Source organism: Ammospiza nelsoni, chromosome 5 (genome assembly GCF_027579445.1).
Source record: "Ammospiza nelsoni isolate bAmmNel1 chromosome 5, bAmmNel1.pri, whole genome shotgun sequence".
NCBI classification, from domain to species: domain Eukaryota; kingdom Metazoa; phylum Chordata; class Aves; order Passeriformes; family Passerellidae; genus Ammospiza; species Ammospiza nelsoni.
The window spans coordinates 58,812,620-58,825,731 of NC_080637.1; the positions used below are offsets into that span (position 1 = coordinate 58,812,620).

The 13,112-nt window shown below is 40.5% G+C and overlaps 1 pseudogene; it reads left to right on the plus strand.

Moving 5' to 3' along the window:
* The first annotated feature begins 113 nt into the window (after positions 1-113).
* LOC132073529 (killer cell lectin-like receptor subfamily G member 1) lies at positions 114-9,118 on the plus strand (annotated as a pseudogene).
* The last annotated feature ends 3,994 nt before the right edge of the window (positions 9,119-13,112 follow it).

Consider the following 13,112-nt stretch of genomic DNA (forward strand, 5'->3'; position numbering starts at 1 on the left):
CAGTGCTTTATACTCTAGCTTCCCTTGGGAGCATGGGCACTGTATTCAAACACACAAACCCACAAAAAACCAATCCCCACACCTCCCTGCCCAACAGCAAAACCTTCTGCATCATGTCTGTGGATGCAGAAGCTGTTACACAAATGTCATACATCTTCATGGAGAGTGTGCTTTCTGTGCAGGTCAGGTGAGTACTCCAAAGCTTATATGAAATTTTTTGATCATTGATTTTAATGGACATACAGAAATCATAAAAAATTATGCTTTTCTTACTGCTATTTCTAAAGTTGACAGTATCTTAGGGTTTTTTTTTTCTCTTACTATTTTGGCACTTTGAGCATTAAAGGTCCTTGTGAAAAAAGACTAAATACGCATCAAAGGAATAATTTTACCATTCTGTGTGAAGAGTGGAATCAGTGTTCACTCAGCATCCCCCCACTTAGCATGACTCTTTCCATTCTGGTTTCCATCAAAACTTGTTGGTCTTCTTCGAAAGACAATGGTAAGAAGTTTTCTATTTTTAATGCAAAATGACATGAATGAAATAGTTGTTCTTTCTATGTCACTGAGGCTTTGTGGGAAATGATGTTTGCTTCCCTAAATAAATGTAATGTGAGTTCATACAGTACATGTGTCACCACTATACACTGGGACATTTCAAAGTCCATTCAAGAGGAAGCAGTCAGCTTTCTGACTTTTCCCATGGTGTTGGCTAATTGCCACCTGGATCTTCATAAAACAGTTGGTGTAAATCTGACCTGGAGAATTGAGACACCTTCTTTTCCAAATGGTAAAATAGTAACATCCTTTTCTCTCTCCCTCACTTGAGAACAAGTTCAAAGCTGCCTGGTAAATTAGGTCAAATTCACAGTTATCTTCGGTGAATAAACTATTCATTTTAAAAAGCATTTGATTGGTTCAAACCTCCCACTGAAGAGTGGGTATTCAGAAAGGTCTTGCCTGTGAAAGGTGGGTGTGTGGCAGGTAATACAATCCCAGAGCTGTGAAAGCATCCCCAGTGCTGCTGCAGACCTGACAAATAATGCACAGGGAGCCTTGTTAAACAGAGAGCTGAAGGTAACAAATGCAGCACTGTTCTTAGAGCACAGAAAGCAATGCTCTGCTTTACACAAATGCTCATATTTTATTTCTGTTGTGAAAGCTCTGATCAAGGCAATCCATGGGAATTCAGATGCTGAGCACCTCACAGCCTCCAACAAAAGATCTACTTTGGTTTCCCCTGCAAGCAAATCTGTGCCAAGACCCTGCTTATGAATTTGCCCACAGAAAGGCCTTTTCCTGCTGTTTGATAAGATGTGATTTCATTTCTTTTCAATAAAGTGGCCCTAGTCATTCTAAGAATGTAAGCATTCTTACTCTGATTTGTCTTCCCCTGGTTAATTTATGTTGGTTTGGAAGTAACTGAATCTAAATGATAGTAAATTTTATACTGGCATCATGCAATTGTACATGTGGAGTTACCCTAATTTAACTGCTCTCCCTGCTTTTTAAAGTAACCTATACAGAAATCTTTTCCACATAGCAGTCTCCATTTTAGGATCAATGTAGACTCGTGCATCAATTTCTCTTTAGTGAACCCACTGAGGACTTGGTGAAAATTTTTTAGTTGTTTTGTGGGGAATCATGGCTTTTCAGTTTTTAGTGATAGACTTTGTTTTAGTTGTTTAATTTGAATATTTTGTTCTCATCAAAAATGTTGCCTTTTTATTATTACATTTAATTTTCTCAAAGATGACAGAGCCATCTGCATAATTTAATTAGTTTCTGGTGGATTGTTTCTCTGTTCTTCTTAAATGTAGATCACCTTTCATTGCACATAAAGCCTTGTCTCCTACCTATCTTCAGGCATCTGATCACCTTTTCAGTGAGAGACTGAATCAGATCCAATGGATCTCCTAAAGATGAGGAAATCCTGTCCAGAGCAGGCAGAGTGAAAAAAGTGGTCCAAAAGGTGACAACAGACAGGAGGCACAGATATTAAATTTTCCTGGTATGATTTGGCTTCACCATGCTTGGAATTTTTTAAACCACATATGAGCTTTGAAAGTCTTTGAACTGCAAAATCTTCTTTGTGCTACAGTGGGCATGTTGCAAAGGACTCTTGTTCAGCCACATGGAAGAGAAGCACTGCAGTACTCTTGCTTTTCTGAATTCACAGAATTGTATTTTTGGTGAGGGCTTTGGTTTAGTCATGAGAATGTGAGTGTGCACTGGTTTATGTGCTACCTCCTACAGCTTGTGGTTTTATTTATAGCAGGTGCTGCACCAAAAATAAATAGCAATAATCTACACACATCCCCCCCAACTGTCCAAGACATATAAAAAGGCTACTTTTTTCACATAAGTTTCATGTTACTCTCATATTTTTGGATGGTTTAACAGGTCTTTCTATCTATGATAAAAGGAGGAGGTGAGCTAGTGTTTTCCCCTTGCCTTGTTTTTAAACAGGTCCTCCTTCTGCAAGGGGCATTTTCCTTCATAGAATCACGGAGTCATAGAATGCCCTGAGTTAGAAGGGATCCATGAGGATCACAGAGAGGAATTGTTCATGCTGATTTAAACCCAAGATAAATAATGAGGGGATGAAGGACAAATTGCCTGTCTTGATTTTTCATTTTGCTTATCTTTTCATGTACAACAGTTTCAGAAATAAAACAGTGCAGAATTTTAAATCCATCTGCTGATATTATGTGGAAAATGCTCCCTCTGTTATTTTATGTGCACCAGGTTTCTGTCTCTGTAGCTTATTATGCTCTTATGCATTTAAATGGACCTTGATTGGGTGACTGTAATGAAGTGGATGTGCTCAACTCCCATATGGCCATGCAGGAATATTTTTTTATTTGATCAGCTTCCTATGATTAGTTCTTCAAAATTCAGTGCATGGAGGTGAAGGATGATGCTTGGGTAGGTAAGAAGAGAATATTTTGATATGGAAAGGCTATAGCAGAGCTGTTGCCACCGGAGAAATCTTTCTTAACTTTCCACCTGAATCACTGCAAAAAGAATGAGAGCAGTTAGATATTTATGCCTGAGCCTGGTCATGGTCGATTGTTGCTTTTTTCTTTACACCAATAGCATGTCCACAGCTGAGCTGCAGCTCTCAACTCTTGACCTCAGCCTGTCTTCAAGACAAGCTGATGTTTCCTGCCTGGTTTAAATTAATGTCTTCAGAAAAAGCATTTCCTGTGAGCTCGTGTTATCTTTTCAAAGTGTGGATTTACTGTGGTTTACAATTTGTGAGAAAAAAAAGATGAGCTAGATACAGGTTGAGTTGTCTGTGATCAAAGGTTTTTTTTTGAATGTGTATTTTTGAAACAAATGTACTTCAGCTCCAAGCTGGAGAAGAACATTTAGTTTGATGAGTTAGGTTTAATAGGTGTAGTTACTTAATCTCTTCCTCATGTCAGGCTGACCGTCCTCTAGTTCCCTGTCTTCTTGAAAACATTTGCTGCCACCTTTGTTTTGTATCCTGCTTTTTTGGGACAGACCATTGTTGAGTTCAGTGGAGCAGCTCCTTGAGAACCAGTCCCATCCTGGGACTTCTCTGCAGGAATCTCTGCATGGTGGGATTTCTCCCATGAACACTGACTCCTGAGCAGTGCAAAGTTTTTTCTCATAGAGTCCGGCTTGATTGTGATTTTGTTTTTGTATTTTTCTCTTCTTTTCAGGAACTTCAGCATCTCATGATTACTGCTCTGACCAGTTCTTCTCTGTGTTCTTAAAAACAAATGGAGTATAAGTAGAAAAAGAAGGGAAAGGAAATTAAGAAAAAGTGTAGAAAATATTTATATGTTTGAAAATTGGGTATGTATATTCCTGGTAGCCTATAAAATAAAAATAATCACACAAATTTTAATAGAATTATATTTTCAAATTTTAATAATTCTCAGAATTAACATAATTAATGATTTGTGAAGTCTCCTGTTCTGAAGATACTATAGTTTCTGTTTTCTGTCTGAAGTCCTGACCTAGCTTTAAGCAAACGTGAACACAAATCAAAGAGTTGAGTGGAAAGGCTGATACTGTTGGACCGGTCAGTGAAATTGCTGTTGTAGGAAAGGGCTGGCAGTACAAGCATATGATTTTAGTAATGGATTCCACAGATTGAACTTTTTCAATATATTATCTTGCTCCACGAACGTGACATTAGAAATAGCTCAGAGTTTGGTGCAACCATGGCAGGAACAGGTTGCCATGGTTGTCACTACAAATCTGAAATGGTAGAGCTTTGTTCTGGAGTGGAAGAATTCAAGTTTCCCATGTGGGTCACCACAATAATTATTTCTCATCTTGCAGTTGCCCTGTTTCACTCAGAATGGTTGCTTTGCCACCCCGCAGAGTCACATATGGAGAAAAGGACACAGGCACCACCTGTTCTACTGTTACATTTCAGCTTCCTCCTGCGGAGTTAAGGTAACCCCCCTCAATTTTCTTGTCTCAGTTCTCAAACTCTTGTGTCTTGCTGTGTTGTTAATATAAATAAATAAATGGATATAATTAAGGATGCTGATATAGATCAAACACAGCTGCATTGCCTTCATTGATGGTGCTTGCAGTGAAAGAGAAATGCAATCTGTAAATTATCCCACTAGAATTACCTGTTTGCTAAGTGAGGAAATTTAATTTCTCACCTTTTTCATCTTGGTCAAGCCTAAATTGCTTATTTATGGGATGTGAAGAATGCTAGATTACTTCACTCCCCGGTCAAAGCAAGTTTCCCTCAATGATTTATGGAGCATCCATCAGAGCAGCAGTTTGATCACTAAACATCAACCTCTTTGTGAGCTATTGCCATTGCTTAAACCATTTTGTATTCCAAAAAGCTGATGTATGGCATCATTCCTTATGTATATTACTTTTCTGTTAATAATGTGCTCTGTCATTAGAAATTACTCCAAAGTGCTGTGATGAAAGCTTAGCCAACGCTCAGGGAAATCCAGATCCACATCCAGGCTTTGTGGCAGATGGGACTTCTAAATTCCAAGTAAAGCAAAGTTTAAAAAAGCAGCACTTAAAAGCATGTGACAGGGATAAAAAGGAGCATTTCTCTCTGAATGTGAAACACAGAACTGCCAAGGAACAGCGAATACAAAGAACAGAGAGGAACAGGGACATCAAGAATAAAGGTAAAGTCTATTAATAATGGAAAAGATACATGCATTAGTAAATAAGCAGTCTAGCAGATTTCATGTCTGAATTAGAGATGTGCATTAGTATGCTAAGTTTTCCTTTCTATCCTGCTGTTTGAGATTGGGCAGGATGGGCAGTTGAAGGTAGGTTGAAGTTGCAGGCTTGCAGCTCCAACAGAGTGATCTAAGAACTTCTGTTGGTGCTGTATCAAAACACTCATGGCATTTGGACTTCCCTTCAGATGGAAAGCTGAGTTGTGACTGATCAATAGGCCCCTCTAATGGGGTAAGTCTCAAGGGAGGGACTCTCAAAGGAAAGTGCCATGTACTGATGAAGTATACAGTGACTGAATTTTTTTGATTAACATTTGTATCAGTTGGGTGGATCAGCTGATTATATCAGCTGGCTGTGTGAATTTTTGTTCCTGAGTTAATCAAAAGAGTGTGAATGTTTTTCTAAGTTAACCAGACCAGCATGGGGACAGTGTGTATACATATATATAGCCTGATTAGCCTGATACATGTTTCTTCCTGGTGCTAGTCAGTGTTGCAATGGTGGACATATTATAAATTCTGCCAGTAAGAATCAGATTTGTATTGTGATTCATGTCTTTATTGAAATTGCTACATTTTGTTAGTTTGCTCTTGTATTGTGCTTCCAATACATAGCTGTGGTTGATTCTGCTAAATCAGAATCTCATGAAACATCATGTCTTCAAATAAGCAAACTTGTAATTAAAGGTTAAATTATCAATGTGTGGAATATCAAAAAGAACCCTGTCAGACATTGTTGGACTCTGACATGAGTGCAGGCTTGAGGTAAGCTGACACTGCAGTTTGACATGAATTGTATTTTTAGAGCTGGTCCCATTAAAGAAAACCTCACCTTTCTCACATTTATGTTCTTTTATTCTTGTTAGGTTTTCCTGTTTCATCTACCATGGAGGCCCTGGGAGGCACCCCCGAAATTAAGGAGACACAAGAATCTCCCCTCAAAAAGCTGTTAAGACACCATTGGCTCCCTGCCCTGTTCCTATGTCTGTTCCTATGTCCCTGAGCCACTCCCTCCCTATTCCCCTGTTGGCCATGGTCTTTGTCAGCCCAGCCCTCTGGGGACAGAGAGGAACCTGGACTCTTGACAAGTGGCTGCTCTGGGACTCTGAATATCTCACCCTGTGTGGCTGAATTAAACATCTGTGGGTATTATACAAAGGCCCTTTTTGCTTCTTTACCTTGGGCTTTGCTAGCAGCAATTCAGGCTGCAACAATCTACTACCTGCTGGATTGTTGCAGTGATTCTAGGGGTCCTCTTCATGGCATTGCTGGGAATCACAGGGCATTTTATTACCAAGGGTAAATAAATCTCCTTCACTGAAAATACTTCATTTGTCTGTAGAACTTTGTCAGGGAGCACAGCAGAGCTCCTGAAATCTGCTCATTGGTCCAAGAAGAACATGGACCTCTTCTCTTTAAAAAAAATATATTCTCATGCCTATTTCCATCTGGATAATGAATGCCCTTCACAGATTCCTTCAGAGACTCTGATTGTTGCCAGTCTCAGAAGAGCTCCAGGGATGGCATCATTGTAACTGGGGAGAATAATTTTCTGGAAGAACACATTTGTGAAATGTGTTTGTAAGGAACTGGGCATGACTGTGAGTGGCAAGAGACATGTATGATTCCTTTTCAGGCTGCCCATGTCCATGCTGCCCTGAGCAGTGGGTGACCTACAGAGGCAGGTGTTACTCCTTCTCCAAGGAGAAGAAGGACTGGAATTCCAGCCTGGAATCCTGCTGGGCACAGGGAGCTCATCTCCTGGTGACCAGCAATACCAGTGAAATGGTGGATGCCTTTGCAGGGGCAAGGGCAGGACAAAGTAGGAGCAAGTCCCAGGCACAGTTCTGGCAGCTCCTTCCCTCTGGGAGGAAGGGAGAGTGCAAAAGACTCCTGGACCCACCCACAACCTCCTTTGCACTGGCAAAGACAAGGCTTTCCCTTAGACACTTGGCAAGAGAGATTTGTTTCTGCCTGACTCAGCTGAGTTTTGTTTGTCATGAGTTCAGCCCTCAGAACCCACAGACACAAACAGATGGGAAGCTGCCTGGCACTCTGAAATGCCAAGTCTCACAAAGCAGGTCCCTGTAGGAAGGAAGGGAATAGGTGTGCACACTCAGAAATGGCCTCAAAATTTCATCTCTCACACAGTGCTTCTTTCTTTACTCTTCAAAACCCATGACTTGACCTGGTTTTGCTGAATCTACTGATCTCTCTACCTTCCCATCCTTCCTAGGACTTCTTCCAGGTACAACACATCAAATCCCACTGGATTGGTTTACAGAGGGACACCCATGGGGACTGGGCCTGGGAAGACAGCTCAAAACTGAGTGATGAAAAGTGAGTATGGTGTTTCCTTTGTACTTTTAGATAAAACACCTGAATTTTAGATTCTTCCCCCCTCTGCCATGAAAAGTCTCCTGGTATTCAACAGAAGTCAGCCAGCAATGAACATGGCTGCCAAGGGATGTTCAAAGTGGCCGTGGCTAAGGGCCATGCAGCTAAGGGCTTCCTCCTGCCCAGCTGCCAGAGCCCAGTGAGGTGCACGTAGGCCTGGGAGTCTCTATCCCAGGCTAATGGACACAGCTGCTACATTCCTGTCTGTAGGTCCACCAGAGACAGCACACATGCAAGCAAAGGACTGTGACACAGTGATTGTGCCTGCAATCATCAGCTGCTCCCAGAGGCTCAGACCCATCCCTTGCTTCACCTCCTCCCCTCTATTTCCTCCTCGTCCTATAAAAGCTCCTCAACAAGTTTTACAGAGACCCACCTTGAAGGGGAGGTTTTTGTTCTTCTAACCAACAGGACAGGACTGCTGGGAGATGTTCCTTGAGATTTTATGGCAGAATCAGATTCAAGGTGTGGCTGAGACAATGGAAAGGTGGAAACAGCTCACTACAGCCAGCAATGATTGTTCCAGTTGGTTACCGGGATTGTTCTAGCTAGTTCCTGGGACTGTTCTAGCTATTTCCTAGGATTATTCTAGTTGTTCTACCAGAATTGTTCCAGCTGGTTACTGGGATTGTTCTAGATGGTTACTAGAGTTGTTCTAGCTGGTCACTGGGATTATTCTAGGTAGTTACTGGAATTGTTCTAGCTAGTTCCTAGCATGTTCTAGCTGTTCTACCAGAATTGTTCTAGCTCAAATCCTCCTGCTCCACTTTCACCCCAACTTTCTTATCTGTCACAAAGCCCGGGGTGCTCCTGTCCAAAGCTATGCCTGGAGGCTTTTGAAGGCCCATCAATTAGTAGCTGAAGACTTTTGGTTTTTGCAGTTTTGTCTGTTATTTCTTAAATGTTTGTGTCTGTGGATTTCTCTTTCATAATTTTGTCCTCATTATGATCTTTTGCACTGAACGAGACCTTGATTGGATAACCTTAATGAAGCAGAGGCTTCCACCTTTCACACACCCATACAGATGATTTTAACTGGATGAATTAACTGAGATACTTTATACTTTCTCTACCAAATGCCTTTAGTAGAACAGCAAAAAGTCCCTCGTGGAACAGAACATTTATCTCTGTAGTGATAGGAAATGGAGAGCCCAGTGTGAGACTGGTGAGCTGCAAATCTCACATTGAGCTCCAGGTATCACAAGTGTCCCAGGATGGATCCTCCCTGACATCAGCTCATGAAGTCCAACTGCAGCAGGTCTCTTCCCTCCAAAGATGTGAGATGTTCTTCCCCCTGCCAAAGTGGGCATCCCTCTGTGGTGTCGCCCTGCTTGTGTGCTTTGTCTCCCGCAGGGTCGAGTCCACCAGCCCTGTACAGAACTGTGCTGTTCTGCTGAATGGTGCCATCCATGCTTCCAAGCTGTCAAGTCCCTGCCCCGTGGATCTGTGAGAAATCTGCTCAGTGACCTCTGTGGGCATTGTCTGAGGGAGTATTCTTTGGAGAACTGTGCTAAGGCCTGATTCCTGTGAATTTTCTCTGAGAAGTGCTGTGCTCCTTGCTCCTGTGCCACCTCTGCACTGCAAGGAATGAATGCAGCTTCCACAGGAGGCCTGAGTGCTGCTCCTGGCTCCATTCAGGATCACTCTGGTGATGTTCACGTTCATAGCCCTACCCTAGTGACAGTCTTCAAGGTGAGGAGAAGGGGGAGGAGAGATTTCTCGGAGTCTCTCAGTCATTTTCAGAGGTACTTGAACGCTGTGACTGCTGTTTTGAAGTCCTAGGGAGAGGTGAGCTTGTAATCTGTGAGCTCATGCAAGCTCTGAGTTTATTTCCCTCTTTTGTGACATTGGTGACATGGACCAAAGCTGAAAGCTAGCCTGAAGTTTGAAGCTGGCCTATTTTTGCAAGTGATCAGATGATGTCCATAGGACCTTTCTAACCTAAATTCTTCTGTGGTTTATGTTTGTACCTGGAGAAAACTGGAGCACGGCTCCTAGTGTTATGTTGCTGTGCAAATAGCTGCCAGGGAGTGAGCCTGCTACCCTGCTGAGCTGAAAATAAACATGAATTGCTGCTAACAATTTCTTCAGGAGTCACTTTTTCTGTTTTCCTCCCCAGGATTATTGCTTAGTGCATCTGTTGATTTATAAAAAGGCAAAATGGTGGCAGGAATAGAGTCAGGAGAGCAGGAGGTAAAATACTTTGCAACAACACTGCAGCAGAAGTACAGCCACAGCCACTGAACTGTTTCCTACCCCAAGGGACTAAGGACTGACAAATTTACCTTTTTTTCTGTAGCCAAATGAGTGCAGCCCTTCATCTGCCAGTCTCTTTGTCCTAAGGCCCACCTTGGCCATGGTTCAAGTGCCCTGCACCACCCCTGAGGGGTCTGTTTCTCCCCTGCTCAGTTCCCTCCTGAACAGGTCTCTCCCTAAAGAAGTCCTGCCAGACCCCTCATCCAGCACTTCTTCCCATGGGATTCAGCAGACAGATAAATATAGTTCCAATTTTTGTGACAAGTAGGCCACAATCACAAAATTTCCTGTGCTGTGCAACAGCACTTTGACTACATGTTAGGGTGACTGTGATGACTTTTTAGGGACAATCTGGTGGTATTTTGTGACAGTATTTCTTAAAATACTGTGAATTATGTTGTTAGGTTCATTGTCCTAAGCAGTCACAAAATAAATTATTAGAATTAGATGGAAAATGTATGTTTGTTACAGAAATAAAGCTCGTTTTTACCAAGAAAATTGAGATGCTAGTGTAACACCCAGAATGTTTTAGATGACAAAAGTTGTTGCCGAAAGAATATTTCTGAAAATCTCATCTTTAGTACCCCTTTGGTATTAAAAAAAAAGTAAGGTTTAATTAAAGTTATGCAATAGTAGCTTATTATTTTCCTGCATTCTTCATTTAAACATCTTAAAGAATGTTTAATTCGCATAATACCTTAGTTATTTTAAAATTGTTACCCTTTCAGAAACAATTTGAAAAGTTTCTTCTTTATGTTCTTTAGTTTTCTGTAAGAGCTCTGAATTTTGAATTACAAAACCCAACAGAGCATGTGAGAAAAACAGGAGAGGTGCTCCAAATACTTCAATAAATTCTGTTGTTTTCTATATTTCTTCCTAGCAGAATGTAAAGCAAACCAGGCAGGATTTTTTAAATTTAAATTTTTAAATTCCTCTCACCTGGGGTGTTGTTTCAGCCTCTGAGGAGCACTCTCCTCTTTCATATGTAAGATAGCTCCTCATGAATATACAAGTCTTTTCTCTGCACATGCAATTTTTGTCCCGTTCTCCCTATAGAGTCTGAGGCATGAAAGAAATAGGATTGTGTTACTTCTGCAAGTTCGTGACTTTTCCACAATCAACTATTAGATTTATAAACTATACTGACAGCACTGGAGATGTGGGAAATTATTTGGGCTATGGAATGAAATCAGTGTGTACACATTTTAAAGAAAAAATAAATATTACAGCACAGCTTTCATTTAAAGGCACTGTACACTGCTGAGCTGCTCATCAGAAAAAATTAAGGAGAATATTAAATATATCTGCCTTGCTTTTTGTCTTGGTGAGAACCCTGTTGGCTTTCAGTTCTGTGCTGCCTTCAGGGTGTTAAAGGACTAAGCTTTTCCTTATGGCATTTTATACAAATTGAAAGCAATTCTGCTGTGTACACAGTGTCAGATAAAAAAAAACCTGGAGAAAAAACAAGTTTAGATAATCAGCACTTTAAAAAAAAATGTATCTCTAGTTTATTTTGTTTAGTAATATTAATTACGGAGGAATAAGGGAATTTTTCACTGTCATCTGACTTCTTTTGTATTGCCAGCATTTTGGGTATTAGAGGGGCGAAATATCCATTAATTCCACTATTGTGGTTTGGGGGGAACTTTCAGCTGATTTTCAGCTGAGAACTATTCTAAGAATAGGTCCTATTTTATGCAGCTAGTTTGGAAAGCAGAAGAAAATATCATGTGTGTAAAAAAACCCTGTCTTATCAACTTCCTACAGGAGCAGATGCTGCCAGATCTGGCAGTTCTTAGCACTTTGAACCTTTAAAATATGCTTTGCAACAGTAATTAACTAGCAGCAAGTAATATGTTTGAAGTAAACTTCCAATTATACATAATGTTTCTGCAGACATGCATTTTAATATTTTCAATTGATTTAAATTCCTTTTTAATTTTTCTTTCCTTACTTCTGGACCAGAGTCTTGTCAGTTGACATCAAATAAAGCATGTAGGTGAGTCAGACCTGCTAATTAATTTTGTTGCTCTGTTTTTTGTTCATTTTTTTCTTTCAAATTCCCAAGTATTTTGATGAAATGCATTTGATTAGTGTTACATTCATCAGGGAAAAAAATTGCTTGAAGGAAAGCTGATTTTATCAAATTACTTGTTTTGATGCCAGGAAAGGAGAGATTTTAAGCTGGTGTTTATAGACTAGGCAAAATGTTACTGTGCAACTGTACCAATCTCAGTGCCAGGAATGTAGCCTAGAGCAGATTCTTGTCGCAGATTCTAGATGCAGAGCATGCTCTGATAAAACCCAAACTGGAGCTTTTCTGCAATGCCAGTGAAAGCAGAAACAAGCAGCTAATATTTTTCTTCCAGTGTAAATTCTTAAGGCTCCATTGATGCTCTTTCCTAACCTTTAAAGGCTCTTGGTATTTCTTGCTCCAGAGAAGTGTGTTAGTTAGTTTGTCATTGTTATCCAGCTGGAAGGATACGGTTATTCTCCTTTACACTGTAAATACTTTCAAGGAATTGACAGGATTGACAAGCTTTTGTCTAAATTTCATAGCAGTGAATCCTACTTAATGCTGTGGTCTTGGGTCCTCCACTAACATTATTGAATCTGTCCCATCTGATGACTTTTTAATCTCTGTTCCACACTTTGGAGATTCACAGCTCCTACACCCCACCTGGCAGACAAATAAATATCTTACATTAGCAGTGGTTATTTGAGTCCTTTGACTAAGGCATGGGTTCTTAATAGAAAAAGCTTTTGATAGTTGTTGAAAGTAGAAAACAGAATAACTGGGGGTTTTCTGTCTCACACTAGGTTAGACTAGTTCAACCCATCTCTTTTTCTGCACTTTTTAAGAGGCAGTACAAAACTCCACAGAAAACACACAATCACCAAATTGTAGCCGCCATATATATTTTTTTTTCTCTGCTATTTCCCTATGTAAGTTAGTCTTTCATTTTTACTGCTTTCAAAACTCCCACATTATGCATGGCTTACATCTTTCATTTTTCCAATCAAAACCATGCCATTTGGAAACAGAATATTATTTTCAAACTATGCTCATGAATGAATTACCTTCAGTATTTCTGCAAGTATTGATCCAGTTCCAGCAGACAGTATTCCCCCTCTCCTGCTTCAGAGCCCTGAGGTTTTAATTCTTTTTCTACCCTGTAGCTAGCTGATCTGTGATTGTTTTCTGCAGCTTGAAGAACAGCTGCCTTTCCATAACTGGGGCGATCATTTTAG